Raw genomic sequence first — 10,390 nt, 5'->3', positions numbered from 1 at the left:
GTTGTATGTTTGTGTTTTTTTCACCATTGATTGTGACTTTCTTTTCAGAAAAATTCACTGAACTTCAATGTTTTCAGAGGTATTCACCGTATCGTTGGTTATGTTTATTGTCTTGTATTATTTTGCAATTAAACCCGAGTTATTCACTAAAACTTCAATGTTTTCGATGAAATTATCATTCAAAATTTCATTTCAATTGAGTTAATCACAAAAAATAATAATATAAACAGTAAATAATTGTAAATAAAATTTAGAATTTTACGGAGCGGAAAAAAGTGTTGTTTACTGTTTGACAGTTCAAATGTCATCTCACTTGACGAATTGCGTTCTGTCTGACAGGTAAGATTCGATCCAAGCAAGAAGATTGTCTGGCATGTTGAACGATCTGAGTTTCAGAATCAATCTCTTGTGGTTTACTCTGTCAAACGCTTTACCGAAGTCCGTGTAGAGAACGTCCACTTGCGCACCTGAATTTATGCCTCTCTGGGCATAGTAGGTAAATTCGGTGAGATTAGATGCAGTGGATCTGGACTTCATGAGGCCGTGTTGCTTTTTGGTGATTTTGTCCTGTACCAGAGACAAAAGTTTGACGTTCACCAAATGCTCGAAGAACTTCGCCACAGTTTGGAGCTTAGCAATGCAACAATAGTTTTCAATTTTCGATCTCGACCCCTTTTTGAAAATAGGTGACACACTCGAGCGTTTCCATTTGTCAGGAAAATGGCCAGTTGACAATGATTCATTGAAAATCTTGGTGAGTGGAGCCGCCAAATGACTCGCACAGTTTTTCAGTATCAATGGGTGCATACCATCGGGACCCGTACCTTTTTGGTGTTCACGGCTTGCAGCTCTTCAAGCACGAAATCGATGTCGAGCTGGAATTCCTCAGTTTGGTGTGACTCATCGGTAGGCGATTGTTGAACGCCTTGAGTTGTTGAGTAATCGTAGTTGCTACTGAAGAAGTTTGCAAACAGGTTGGCCAGTTCTGTTTCGTTTGCTGTGCGCACATCACCGAATTGCATGACTTTTGGTTTGTTGTCGGTGCTCTTCTTTGAATTGACATATTGCCAAAATCTCGATGCGTCATACTTGAGCGAGGATTTCATTTTCTCCACGTATGTGTCGTAGAGTTCCGTGTTGAGTTTATCGAATTCACGAGACGCCAAAATGTATTTCCATTCAAACGACTGATGATATCCTGATCGTCTGTAGCGTTTCCATGCCTTATTTTTCTTATTTTTTAGTGTTATTAGGATTTTTTTTTTCCATGGACATTTTTGTATCGACTTGACGATGTAAGTAGGCACAAATTTGATGATTGCATCGTCCAAAGTCTTGTGCAGCAAGTTCACCTTCTCGATGATTGTCTTTCCATGGAATAATTCGGTGAAGTTAATATTTGCAAAGTGTGCATTCATGTCCTTATAGTTGGCACGCTTGAAATTAAATGCTTTTGTTTTGATGTTGGCCTCGGTTGTATTGTTTCCATGCCACTCAAATGTGGCTAATATCGGTGGATGATGATCTTCCACTTCCGTCAGTGCGTTAACTTCATTTACACGCTCAATCGAAATGTTGGTGAAATCATTAGTAAAGAACAAGTCCAATAGTCGTTCTTTTGAATCATTACGTACATGATTTACCTGATGAACTCCCATGCTCATGAGTCCCTGGATGAAAGTGGCCGTGTACTCCGGTGCAAATTTAGTTGGAATCATGATGTTGTCATCGTCGCTATCGATTGACCATTCAACATGCGGCAGATTAAAATCACCAACAAAAATAACAACATCTTCAGGATCGGTAGCGATTTTGTGCATGGCTGTTAAATGTGATTCGTAGACTGTTTGCGGTGAATTTGGTGGAATGTATGCACAGTAGATGTAGATGACATGTGATTTAGTAGTAGCTTTCACACAAACGTATTCCAAATCGTCAGCACCGGAAATTATTATCTCTTCACTGGCGAATTTGTCATTTTTGGTTGCAATTAGTACACCACCGCCGCGTTGAAAAAGTCTATCCTTACGAAAAACAGAATATGAATCGTCAAAAAATTCAGCATCATAAATATCATTTCTGAGCCACGTTTCAGTTAATATTATCATATCGTGATCGCAGGAAGCGGCGGTACAAAAGAAGCGTTTGTGTTTGTTGCATATGCTACGACAGTTTTGGTAATAGATTGTACACAAAACGCAGTGATCATCCGATGTGCATGACTTTAGTTGCAACATCGGCGATGAGAATCGTGACGATTTCCTTCGTAGAAATCTGTGCAGCCGTTGTGCTGTCTCTTCACAACGGGTTGAGGCTGACGTTGGAGACAACAGCTCTTTTGGCACAAATTCTGCTGATTGCGTTGGCGCCGACCCCTCCGTGGGCGCTGTAGTGGTTGTTTGTTGCAATTCCGGTCCGATGCATTCATTGCCGGTTCCAACCGTTGGTTTCTCACTGTGCCACTGGAGTTTTTTGACTTAGTTTGAGCGGCCTTTGCTGATAAATTTTGTAGTTGCGACCGAATTTGATGGTTGTCATGAGTTTTGGGAAGGTTTGCCGGTGCAGATGACTTCACAGACTTGACCTGAAATTCGGTGGCTTTGATTTTCTTGGGCCAAATACCTGCCGCTATTACCTTGTCAAAGTGTTGGCGAGGAACATCGAGTTTGAATGACACGAATGACAACTCCATTTTGTTGTCTTTCTTCACGAGCTTGGTAATTTTGAAATCACTTGTCAAAGGTCGGACAGTTTCAATGCTATTCAAGTGATTAATAATGTCGGCAGGCTCGGTTGTCGGTAGAAATTCGGTTAAATAAACCGAGCGCATCAATATAGTATCAACGGGCTTTGAATTTGCACCGTTTTGTCCACTGTTCCCACTGGCATCACGACTAAAAACCAATTTGCACAGCGGTGAAGTGTCACTTTGCTCTTCATCTGAAGAGTTCAGTTCTTCCGAGTCAAGTCAGGGCCGCTTGCTTTCATTCCGCCGTGAAATGTTTACATTTTGCAAGTCTACAAGCGGTAAACCCGAGTTTGACACGTTGTCCGATATTTGCTGCTGAATTCGGGTTGGTGCCGGAGTTTCATCCATTGGCTCAGTACGTGAGTTTGCCGATTTATCGGCTTTGTCCGAACTCACGGAGCTAATTTCGTCAGAATAAAGATGTTTGAGCTGGTTTAACTTGTTCCATATTGGCTCCAGCATTGTCAACAGCTCAGCGATTTGGCTTTTAACCTCACAGTCAGTCAGTAGGCAACAACAATAACAAGTAAACAGAACGAAGAAAAACTTGAAGAAATTATTGGGTCAATTCGAAAGTTTCCGCCGTTTTTTTTTGTCTAAAAATACATTTATTGCAAAATAAATTGAAAATGTACATGCAATTGGATTCACTTGTCAAGCTACGCTCAGTTACAAGTGGCGACATTTAAATGTCAGCGGCGGAAACTTTCGAATTGACCCATATACACTGAAACTGTACACAAAAATAAATTTCAAACGAAAACTTTATATTGTTGAGGTAAAACAGGACTTAAACTTTTATTTGATGTAAAATATCGTATAATTAAGACGGAAAACAATTTAAAAACAAACAAATTTGTTGAAAATAGACGGAGAGAAAAAAAAGTAGACGTCTAATTTGACAGGTGTTGCCATATGATGACTAACGTACTTTCTCTACGTAACTTGTAACGTACTTTCTCTATCGTGAGTTATTACGTAAATACCCGTTAGGTTAAGTCGACTTACGTCGAGTTCCGTCAAGTTCCGTCGAGTTCCGTTGACTTCCGTCAAGTTCCGTCAAGTTCCGTCGAGTTCCGTCAAGTTCCGTCAAGTTCCGTCAAGTTCCGTCAAGTTCCGTCAAGTTCCGTCAAGTTCCGTCAAGTTCCGTCAAGTTCCGTCGAGTTCCGTCAGGTTCCGTCAGGTTCCGTCAGGTTCCGTCAGGATCCGTCAGGTTCCGTCAGGTTCTGTGTGGGTTCCGTACGGACACCGAATTTATTTGGTTCCGTGAAGTTCCGTATCCGTACGGAACCCGAAACAACCTGTTTGCTAATTTCTTCAGTAGCAACTATGATGACCCAAGGACTCAAGACGCTCAGCGATCGTCTACCGATGAGTCACAGCAATCTGAGGATTTCCAGCTCGACATCAATTTTGTGCTTGAAGAGCTACAAGCCGTGAACACCAGGAAAAGAACGGGTCCCGATGGTATGCACCCGCTGATACTGAAAAACTGTGCGAGTCATTTGGCGGCTCCACTCACCGAGATTTTCAATGAATTATTGTCAACTGGCCATTTCGAAAAGGGGGCCAGAAGATTGAAAACTACCGTTGCATAGCTAAGCTCCAAACTGTGGCGAAGTTCTTTGAGCATTTAGTGAACGTCAAACTTCTGTCACTGGTACAGGACAAAATCACCAAAAAGCAACACAGCCTCATGAAGTCCAGATCTACTGCATCTAATCTCACCGATCCTATCCACTATGCACAGAGAGGCATAAGCTCTGGTGCGCAAATGGAAATTTTTTTACACAGACTTCAGTTCGGTTCAGCAAATCGTTTGACAGAGTTAACGGTTAACCACAAGAGATTGATTCTGAAACTCAGATCGTTCAACCTGCCAGACTTTTTTACTTGAATCGAATCATACCTGTCAAACCGTGAATCGTTGAATCATGGGTCGAGTGAAAGCTAAATTGATTCCTCGTCAAAAATTATGTGGATTAGAATCACATCAGTCCATCATAAGTGAATTTTCTTCAGCCATTTGCTTGTTTTATGAAGAAATGTCGCTTTTAAACAAAATCTATGGAGAATCGGGTATTCAGTTGTTCAATGACTATAATTATTTTCGAAAAATAATAGCAGTTTGCCTTGACCAAACTCCTAAAAAGTGGTTATTTTGAGTACTTCCCATACAAAATACAATAGTACCGCTTTTGACAAATTTTAAACTTTGACGAGTTTGCCCTCGGGCCTAGTGCAAGTGCAAACTCTGGAACTTTGCACACGGCCAGTACAAACTCCAAATCATATGAAAATGTCCCAGAACATCAACATTCGGCTTCTGAGATGAAGTCGCCATACAAATGCCCGAAATTTGACAAAATGTCAACTTTGACGAGTTTATACTCGGACTGAGTAAAAACTCTGCAGCTTTGAAAATGACTTCAGAACATCAGAATCTAGCCTCTGACATTAAATTTTTTCGTCGTTTTTTTATTTCCGAAATTTGACCAAATTTCAAACTTTGAGGAGTTTGTTCTTGGGCCTGGTGAGAGCACAAACTCTGCGGCTTTGCACACGGCCAGTACAAACTCCAAATCATATGAAAATGTCCCGAGAACATTAACATTCGGCCTGTGAGATGAAGTCGCCATACGAATTGTCAAAATTCGACAAAATGTCAACTTTGACGAGTTTGTACTCGGACTGGGTGAGAGTACAAACTTTGCGGCTTTGCACACGGCCAGTACAAACTCCAAATCATATGAAAATGTCCCGAAAACATCAACATTCGGCCTCTGAGATGAAGTCGCCATACAAATTGGCAAAATTTGACAAAATGTCAACTTTGACGAGTTTGTACTCGGACTGGGTGAGAGTTCAAACTCTGAAACTTTGCACACGGTCATTACTAACCCAAAATCATATGGAATGACCCCAGAACATCAACATTCGGCCGCTGAGATAAAGTCGCCATACAAAATGGCCGTTTTTTCCAAATTTTCAACATTGCCGAGTTTGTACTCGGGCCCAGTTGGAGTACGAACTCTGGAAATTTGCATACGGTGAGTACAAACTCCCCCGAGTCCGAATCTGGAATTGGTTTTTCATTTTTCCGACCGGGGGGGGGGGGGGGGGGGCAGTGACTTTTACCTGCTATGTTTCTCTTTTATTTTCACTCTGAACATGTTGAATTTTTATTTCAAACGCGTTCTACGTTTCTCTACTATTTTAAAACCACTTTAAGTTGCGATTTTATTTTATGAAAAGTTGGAGGGTCAAGATAATTCTTACCGGTTTAAATAAGCGTTGAAAACATTTTTTGCCAACGGCGCTCTAAATTTTATCCATGACTGTATTTTTTTTTAATTACATTCATTTATCCAAAATCTATAACCCAGCTATAGCGTATTGGTTAGCGTGCTAGCGTTGTAAGCGTGGGGACACGGGTTCGAATCGCATGTGTGCCGAAAATCTTTTCTCTTCAAAATATCATTGGTTCTGCCAATGGCATTGTGAATTGATAGACTACGGCCCATGTTAAGGCCCGTGGAGTGCTCCGGGGGGCACTTTAAGCCGTGGGATACCCGTGTACTCAATACAGAAGATGAGTTGGTTCGAGTACACGTAAAAATGGGGTGTTTACTCGCTAGGTTGGTGTATATGATAAATAATATCTAATACACCTACCGCAATAAACAATGTTCGGTCAGACGTGTGCAAGGGGGGAGGGGTTTCCCCCCATCTAGGATTTGAAAATGGAGACCCCCTTCGAGCGATTTTGACTGTTTTACACTAGATAGAATCGATTTTCAAAAGTGAGGACCTTTTTTTTAGGTCTTCACTTTTTTTCGACACCCATTGGCAGAATTTCAGACTCCCATTGTGGGATTTTGACTGTTTTACACTAGATAGAATCGATTTTCAAAAGTGAGGACCTTTTTTTTAGGTCTTCATTTTTTTTTCGACACCCATTGACAAAATTTTTAGTCTGTGTTCGGTTACTGATGAATATATCGGTATATCAGAAATTGAAAACATTCCTCCATTTGAAAAAACCAAAACAAAGGATGGGCTCTATTGGAGGTTGCGGTTGAGAATGGCTTCGGACACCAACTCCACCTGGAGCAGTGGCCTTCTAGCTACTCCAGTCGATTGGGGTGGGTCCTAGGAGACACCTGCACCCAGAAAATAGAGTCAACTCGAAAAACTGGAAAAAGAAATGGGTCCGATAGTGCAAAAGGTCATAGACCTACGCACGGCTTCATATAAAGCCGCCCAAATAATTCATCCATCCATCCAAAAGTTATAGCAAAACCTCCAATCGAACTTGATTGTAATCATGCACGATCGTGTTTCTTGGATATAGTGCCTTCAACTGTAAGTTTAATGCCTTTATCTTTGGATTTCTTCATACACTTTCAGGAATTAACATATTTGAATGTGGATTTCAATGTTTTTCCTCATTTATAGTCCATTCGAATTAAACTACTTAACCATCTAGTGCAATAATTTTTCGCATGGCGTGGAGTACTGGTACTTGGTTGATTTTTCGCTTTAGATAATTAAAAAAATAATCATAATTCGAATGTTGCCCGTCTAAAGGCGGCTGTATGCACTAGAGGGTTAAGATCGTTTTCTCTGTAGGAAAGAAAATTTTACAACAAGTCAGCTATAAGCCACAAAGTAGTCGAGTCCAAATTCTTCAAATAATAAAAAGATTTCATAAATTTTCAATTGTATTATTATTATATTGTATATGAACAATGAAATTGGTTTCAGTTTCTTGATCAATATTTGTACATAATAATGATATTTATTGATTACTTTTCAAATAATGGTTAGGTATAAGCAAATAATTTAATCCAAAACTCGTCAAAATAAAACGTATTTCTGTGTTACACTTTTATGTATACAATTCGAATTAAGATACTAGGTAAATAGATCTGTACGAATGTAAAATCCTCCAACTTTGATATTTATTATAAATTAGCTAATAATAATGATATTTGTATGTGAAATTGGTGATTATTACTTCTTTCCATTCCGTCTCATTTTATTTAAATGTCTTAGATCCAATACTAGATCAATACTAACTTTTTGAATTTCTTATTTCGTATATTTCGTATATTTTCGAGGAAAAAGTATATCTTGAATTTAAAAACGTTTCTCCACAAGTAGTACCAGCCAGCTTTTCGGTTCAATCATTTTCTGGTTGTGGTCTTCGGAACATCTAAAGATTGATTTTCTGTTGATTCAATTCGTTCAAAAATGTTACAAACGACTTTCATCTAGAATAAAACAAAAAGATGAGTTAATATTTTCTGAAAAATCGAAATTGTTTCAAAATTCAAAAGGTTCATTACAGTTCTATTTTCGACCTAGAGACGTTGTCCAATAATGTGAGCATGTTAATTTAAAATGTTAGTAACAAGAAGATGTAAGAAGCAATTATTTTTTTGTAAGTCATCATTTACCGGCCATATGAAGGTTTGAATGTGGCGGCGGCGGCGGCGGCGGCCGAATAGCATCTACTATTTTAAAAGCATCCGATATCGGATCATCAATTATATTCATATTAGTAACCACACCAAGACTTGATAGGCCACTGCCCGCATTTGCCAAATTGTTTGTGGCGCCAGATGTTAAATTAGAAGATAGATCATCTACAAAAATTACCAACACCAAAAAATTAATAATTTTTAGAAATTAAATCAAGTGTGGTCAACCTTTTGTTCGTCTTTGGGGCATACAGTGCCCGAGGCGACTTTAAATTGCAAATAAAAGTACTAAGAATCACTTCGCGTATTTGATAAGAGATAACGGAATAACGCATGTGGAAAATTGTAGTACTCAAGCTGCTCTACAACTTTGCTGAAATCGGATATCTCATATTTATTTATTTATTTACACCAGAGTGATAAATTTTATGCAAATATAGCAACTTAATTAATGTAATATAATGTAAATATACAAAATAATATTTATATCAAATAAACCACCTCTGGCGAAGAAACGCTGTATGGTGCAGAATAATAATAATAATAATAACACCGCCAAAAACTGGCTGAATAATTTGTTTGCAGGAAAACGACTCCAAGAATCGTGAAAAACCTGATCTTTTTGTGTTTGTACATACAATTTCTATTGACTAGATCGAGAGGAGAGTAAGTTCATCTGACTTTGTTATGAAAGGGAAGAGTAAGTTTCTTTCGACCCAAAAATGGTTAAAGGCGAGTATGTTCATTTTTGGCGGTTTTCCATGGTTTCCGCGGAACTGATAAGAGATAACAACTTGGTGTCTTCGGCAAAGTTGTAGCACTCGAGGTCTTCTATAACATTGCTGAAGTCAGTTATCTCTTATCAGTTCCGCGAAAAGCGCGAAAAATGATAAGAAAAAAAAGTTCTGTATAAAATTTGCTTTTTTATGTGCGCGATTTGCGCGCAACCGATAAGAGATAAGAGATAGATGTCTTCAGCAATGTTATAGAAGACCTCGAGTACTACAACTTTGCCGAAGACACCATGTTGTTATCTCCTATCAGTTGCGCGAAAACCGTGAAGACCGCAGAGGCTAGACGGTACTACAACATACTCTACTTTAACGCCAACAGAATCATCAGAAAACATACTCTCCTCTTTCAAAATATATTAGAATTTTTTCACATACTCTCCTCTTTCAAAATATATTAGAATTTTTTCACATACTCTCCTCTCGATCTAGTCAATAGATTTAGTGTGTGATAATAGTATGTCTTGGTCTTTCTTGATTGGAATAAGAATTTGGTCTATAAACATTTTAACACAAAATAACCTAACCAACACATGGAAATGAGTAGGAAGCCGAAATGTGAACGGTTCGAAAAAGCCTAACCTAAATATCCAAAATGAAAGGCTATAATTTAATCGAAAGTGTACATATGAACATTCTGAGAGTTGCAATGAGCGGCACTAATTAGGCACTAAATATTAGATTCATTTTTAAGGTGTTTTGACCTTATTTTGACAAAGTTGACATTTTTGACCTCAAATAAAACAAATGCTTATAACTTCAAAAAAATTCAAGTAAATGTAGGTGATATAGGTATTATTCGTGGGCACCAATTGGGCACTAATTATTGGTACTATTGGGGATGAATTTTTCCACCCCTAAAAAATCATCCCCTAAATTCACCTCCTCAGGGGGTGAAAAAATCCCCGAGATATAGTTTTTCTGCGGGCACTAATTAGGCACTAAATATTGGTATTATTAGTTTTCGATTTGAACTTCCCCAGCCGAAAATGTTTTTCAACCCCTCACCCCTAAACTTGAAAAAATTATTTCTCCCACCCAGGTTGAGCAAGGTACATGTGGCTGGCCCCCCCCAGTTCGAAAAATGAAAAAATAATTCCGGATTCGGAATCTGGGGAGTTAGTGCTGGTTCGAGCCAAATTTGTAGAGTTTGTGCCGCAACTGGGCGCGAGCACTAACTCGCCAAAGTCAGAAATTTGGAAAAAAGGGCCATTTTGTATGGCGACTTTATCTCAGGCCACGAATCTTGATGTACTGAGACCAGTTTTGGAAAATTTGGAGTTAGTGCTGGTTGTGTGCAAGTTTCCAGAGTTTGTGCTGCAACTACACGCGAGCACTAACTCACTGAAAATGAATTTTTGTCA

General features: G+C 39.0%; 1 long non-coding RNA gene across 1 annotated transcript; it reads right to left on the bottom strand.

Moving 5' to 3' along the window:
• Positions 1–7,462: 7,462 nt before the first annotated feature.
• LOC129572452 (uncharacterized) lies at positions 7,463–8,642 on the bottom strand. Its single transcript, XR_008688448.1, has 3 exons — positions 8,212–8,642; positions 8,101–8,115; positions 7,463–8,025 (listed from the first exon to the last, which is right to left on the bottom strand). It is a non-coding gene; the product is annotated as an uncharacterized LOC129572452 (long non-coding RNA).
• Positions 8,643–10,390: the final 1,748 nt, after the last annotated feature.

The sequence above is a fragment of the Sitodiplosis mosellana genome, unplaced genomic scaffold (assembly GCF_009176505.1).
Source record: "Sitodiplosis mosellana isolate CC-2019 unplaced genomic scaffold, AAFC_SMos_1.0 Smas_scaffold_5019, whole genome shotgun sequence".
NCBI lineage: Eukaryota > Metazoa > Arthropoda > Insecta > Diptera > Cecidomyiidae > Sitodiplosis > Sitodiplosis mosellana.
Note: the sequence above shows the minus strand (reverse complement) of the source record. Positions and strands in the feature narration are given on the sequence as shown.